This window comes from Felis catus, chromosome B3, assembly GCF_018350175.1.
Source record: "Felis catus isolate Fca126 chromosome B3, F.catus_Fca126_mat1.0, whole genome shotgun sequence".
Taxonomy (NCBI): domain Eukaryota; kingdom Metazoa; phylum Chordata; class Mammalia; order Carnivora; family Felidae; genus Felis; species Felis catus.
The window spans coordinates 145,143,723-145,148,917 of record NC_058373.1 but is presented as its reverse complement, the minus strand read 5'-3'; the positions used below and the strand labels follow the sequence as shown (position 1 = coordinate 145,148,917).

Sequence of the window (5,195 nt, the reverse complement as noted above, 5' to 3'; positions counted from 1 at the left end):
CCACCAGCTTGCTGGGCTAGCCAGGGTCCCAGGACATTAGCCAGGGTCCTGGAGGGTGAGGCTGTGTTCAATGGGGGCAGTGGGGGGACCTTTGGAGCAGGCTCTCTCCCTGCTCCCTTAAGTGCTCTTCCATTCTGAACATAGGCAGCCTGTGTGGGTGAGCCACCTCCTCCTCCTCCTCTTTGCCTGTCTGTCTCCTGCTTTCCCCAAAGTAGATGCCTTGTGCTCTGCCTTCCTCTATTTCCGTCTCCTTCCCCACCTTCTCTAACCATTCACTTCCCTGTTCTGAAACCTGAGAGATCAACAGGCAGCCTGGAGATCTATCTAAACAAAGGCTGGGGCTCGTGTAAAGACTTGGAGGCAACCTACAGGACCCAGATGAAGCCAAGACTGAAGTCCCTTGGTCAAGGAAAAGAGAATGTGAGAATGGGGTGCCTGGCTGGCTCAGTCTGTTAAGCATCATGATCAGGTCATGATCTCACGATTTTCTAGATCGAGCCCCGCATCTGGTTCTGTGCTGGAAGCACAAAGCCTGCTTGGGATCCTCTCTCTCCCTCTCTCTCTGCCCCTCCTTTGTATGTGCTCTGTCTCTCTCTCTCTCAAAATAAATAAATAAACATTTTTTTAAAAAAAGCAAGAAAAGTAAGAGCGAAAACATCCAATGCCAACCTCCTGCAGATGGCCAGCACCTGGGAGTCAGAGAGAAATCAGGAACATACAGTCTGGTACTCGCTTCATTCCTGATACTTATTGAGAACTACTGGTGTCAGGTGTGAGGCTGGGTGATGGGAGAACAGACACCCCTACACTGGCAGACAGCCTGTGGAGCTGAGACAGAAGGCCCAGGTCAGGTTTCGAGCGGGGAAGCCCTATGTCCCTCAAGGGTCAGGGGGCTTCCTGGACGAGGGGCATTCATGTGGCCGGTGGTAAGGATAAAGCAGATGAGTCCAAGTGATGGAACTGTAGGGAGAAAAAACAGTGCCCAACAGAGAACGCGCACGCGCGCGCGCCCACACCCACACCCACACCCCCCCCCCCACACACACACAGTGATTTGTCTCCATTGGAGAATGAAGAGGGCTCCCATCTTTTTTCAAAAGCATTCATCTTTTCACTATAACTGTCTGTGGATGTCTCCGTCCAGGAGCTGCCCTTTGCGGTAGATTTCCCGAGGGGTGTGCAGTCCCGGGGCCAGCCCCAGTCCATTAGTGTCTAAAGAGGAGAGGGAGGGAAGGGGCGGAAGGGAGGGAAGAGGAACCGGAAGCCTGCCTTTGGCGGCGTAGCGGCGCTGAGAAGCGATCCTGGGTCGTGGGTCCTCAGGTCAGGAGGGGGGGACCTGTCCGGGTCGTCCTGGCCAAAGACAGGCCCACGCACCCTCGGAGGGACAGGCAGGGAGGAGGGTAAGCACAGGCCGTGTGGCCTGTACCGCCCGCTTCGCGCCAGCCCCGCTGTGCTTCCTCCCCAACACCCCACTCAATCCCGCGGCCGCGCCTCCGCCCCACCCCAGCCTGGGCACCGCCCCCCGACCTGGGCGCCTCGCCCACGCCCCCTTCAGCCTGGGAGCCCCTCCTCAAGCCCCCTCCACTGTGGGCGCCACCGCCTTGCGCCTCCAGCCTGGGCACTGCCCCCCCACACCCCTGACCTGAGCGCTTCCGCCACGCCTCCTTCAGCCGGGGCGCCACCCCCCACATCCCTTCAGTTTGGACGCCACTGCCTTCCCCTCCCACCTGGGCACCGCCCCCCACGCCCCCAACCAGCCTAGGCACCGCCCCCACGTCACCTCCAGCTACCGTCCCGTATTAGAGAGGCTTCCGGACGGCGGCCTGGCATCTGGACCGGAACCCAGGGCCGGGGTCTACTGGTGCTCGGCGGCCTTGCTCTCCGCCCAGGCCACGCCCGCCATGGTCTGCGGCTTCGGTTCTGAGAACCACCTTTATCAGATTTGCAGGGTGTTTTTTTCCTTGAGGAGCTCGAGCTGCTGACCTTAAGCTGCAGGGACCGCCCCTCAATCCGAGGAACACCGCGGCACTTTGGGCGGACAGGGCAGGATGGGGAGTGGGCAGCTCCATCAGTCTCTCTCTCTCTCTCTCTCTCTCTCTCACTCACACACACACACACACACACACACACACACACACACACACACACAGTTTACTCTGAATGCGGGAAAGTTGGGCCTGGGTCCTGTTCGGCGAAGCCAGACTGCCACCTGACCCAGGCCCCCAGACCCGCAGCATTCCTGACAAGCCCCTACCCACCTGCGCGCTGGGCCAGCCTGTTTCCCCGAGTAGAAAGCCGGGATGATTTCGCTTCTGTGCTTTGGGGACCCCTACACTGCCCCGCGAGAAGACCAGCTGCTCCGCGGAAAGGCCCAGCCACCCCAGTGCCCTGAGCCTGCGTCCAGCCAGCCAGCCAGCCGTCGGGTGCCGGGCCAGAAGGGAAACTATCCTGGATGGTCCAGCCCCTCCCACAGCCACGTGTGGGGCCCAGGATGTCTCCACGTGCAGACGTGATGCTCAAACACAGGCAGGAAGGGCAACTGAGTCTCTGCTGGAGAAAGCACCGCGGCCGTGTGTGGGTGCATACACACCACTCACCACTGAGCCCAAACGTGCCTCTGAGCCGGAGCCCTAACATTCCCAGACCCAGGAGACTACCCGACTACACACCCTCTCCACGAACTGCCAGACGTAGGAGATAAAGTGCTGGACCTCCCACAATATGTGGCCTGGAAGCCTGACCTGTTTTATGTGGCTGTCTACAAAGGGTAATGCCAGAAACCGGAGGAGGGGAGGGCAGCTGTTACTGAAACACTTGCAATGTAGTTTGATGGATAGGAAGATAGAAATGAGCACTGGTGGGGGTGGGCGGGGTTGCAACTGGCTGGCTTGGCGGGCGGAGCACACGACCCTTGATCTCAGGCCCCACAGTTGGGTATAGAGATTGCTTAAAAATAAAATCTTGGGGCGCCTGGGTGTCTCAGTCGGTTAAGTGTCCAGCTCTTGATTTGGGCTCAGGTCATGATCTCGAGGTTCGTGGGATCAAGCCCTGTGACAGGCTCTGCACTGATAGCACAGAGCCTGCTTGGGATTCTCCATCCCCCCCCCCCAAATAAGTACACTTAAAAAAAACACAAAATCTTATAAAGAGAGAAGAAGAAAAGAAAAGAAAAAAAAAGGAAAGCAAAAGAAAGAAAAGAAAAGAGAAGAAAAGAAAATAAAAGAAAAGAAAAAAGAAAAGAAAAAAGAAAGCACTGGGGACCTGGAATTAGGCACATGTCATGGAAAACAAATTTTCCCTGGGAATCTGCCCATTTTATCATGAAAATACTCAAACATGCAGGAAAAAATGTACGGTGAAGACCACATACCCACCACCTGGATTGTACAATTAACATTTTGCATTATTTATCTCCTGTCTCTCCATTTAACCAAACCTCTCTCTCCGGCCCCCTAGACACTGGCATGCGTATCATTAATGGTGTTCGATATTTGTGTTTTCAGGGGGAATTTACACAATGTGAAATGCACACGTCTGAAGGACACCATCTAGGCACTCCAATCAATGTTTATGTGTGTAATGGAACCTCTATCAAGAAATGGAATGTTGACCCCACAAAATTCCCTCGTGCCCCTTCTCAGTCCCCCAAGCACTGTTCTGTTGCTTTGTTTCGTTTACTATAGTTTACTTTGGCTCTAGTGTGTTATATAAATAGAATCATACAGTATCTGCCTTTCGTGTCTGGCACCTTTCACCCAACTGGCAGTTTTTACACTCACCCAGGTTGATTGCCGCTCCCCTGTGGATGAGACCTTGGGCTGCCTCCACTCTGGTTGATAGGAATAAAGCTGACCTGAGCTCTCTTGCACGTCTCTGGGAAACGCGGACTTTTCTCTTGGGTGAATACCCAGGAAAGGAACTGCTAGGCTATAGGGTAGGTGTATGTTTAGCTTCATCAGAACCTTGTAGACCTTTTTCCTAAGCAGTTGACCACCTTCTGCCCCAGCGGCAGTGGAGAAGCACTCACGCATGGCAATTGCTGTACAGACATCCTTGAGACGGTCTGCCGCGAGGGATGGTCAATGCCTCCGCTCACTAGGCTCCCAAGCCAGCAGGAGTGGGAGAGGCGTGGAGAGGCGACGCTCAGCCACACCTACACCCGTAGGGGCACCACACCTGGATTACAGAGGGGCCTTGGGAGGCGGCAGGGGACATAGTTCCTCAGTGGCAGCCCGGCCCCCAAGGTGCAAAGTTCCTTCATAAGACATCCTGTAAACCAAGGATTCTGCTGTTGAAAAAGTGATTTAAAATGTTGGCCTATGTGCTCCAAATATGCAGCAAGAGATGTGGTGGAGACCGGGGAGGACGCACAGCCACCATCTTTGGAGAAAAGACGGCCCTCCAGCAGGGACGGCTCAAATCTGACGCTCCTGTGGCAGGTTCCACTTCCCAGAAATGGTCACGCCAACCAGTATCTCCCATACCACACATTCTCCTTACAATGTGATTTTGACACTCCTCCCGTGAAGAGCTGCAGTCTCTGTCCCCTTCCTTTGAATCTGGGTAAGCCTGTGACACAGCGGAAGTGACACTATGTGACTTCAGAAGACAGGCCTTAAAAGGTGATATTGCCTCCCCCTGGTTCTCTTGGGAAGCTCACTGTTGGAACCCAGCTGCCATGCTGCTGGGGGAAGCCCAAGCAGCCACATGGGGAGGCCACACAGAGAGCACTTGTGCAGATGTCCCAGCTGACAGCCAGTGTCACTGTCACACGCGTGAGTGAAAATGTCTCCTGTGAGATAAGCCATCCTTGATGTGCCCAATCCAAACCCCTGACCACACAGTCTATGTGCCTAACAGAATGGTTGAGATCTGCCGTGAAGTTTTGGGGTCGTTTGTTACACAGCACCAGTAACTGGCACATCTTGGGATGTTTTCTCGGGTCCCCAAGCACGATCTGTTCCTCTGAGAACTCATGGGCCTTCATGAGCTGGCACCCAGGGGTGGAGGGGCATAGGTTAGGAATGCACCCTCCACACCATTGCCAAAAGCGAGCAGCACCCGCCCCCCAGCTGCTGAGGTGAGGCTGATCTTTGTGGCTCCCGGTGTGATGCACAGCACGGTGGCAGGCACAGACAGTGTGAAAGGAAGGAGTGGGGAAAGAGGACGGAACTGAATCGGGTCCCATGAGGAGC

General features: G+C 55.2%; 1 long non-coding RNA gene across 1 annotated transcript; it reads left to right on the top strand.

The window, feature by feature from the left end:
- The first annotated feature begins 1,640 nt into the window (after positions 1 to 1,640).
- Positions 1,641 to 3,872, top strand: LOC109501051. Its single transcript, XR_002743310.2, has 2 exons — positions 1,641 to 2,767; positions 3,504 to 3,872. It is a non-coding gene; the product is annotated as an uncharacterized LOC109501051 (long non-coding RNA).
- The last annotated feature ends 1,323 nt before the right edge of the window (positions 3,873 to 5,195 follow it).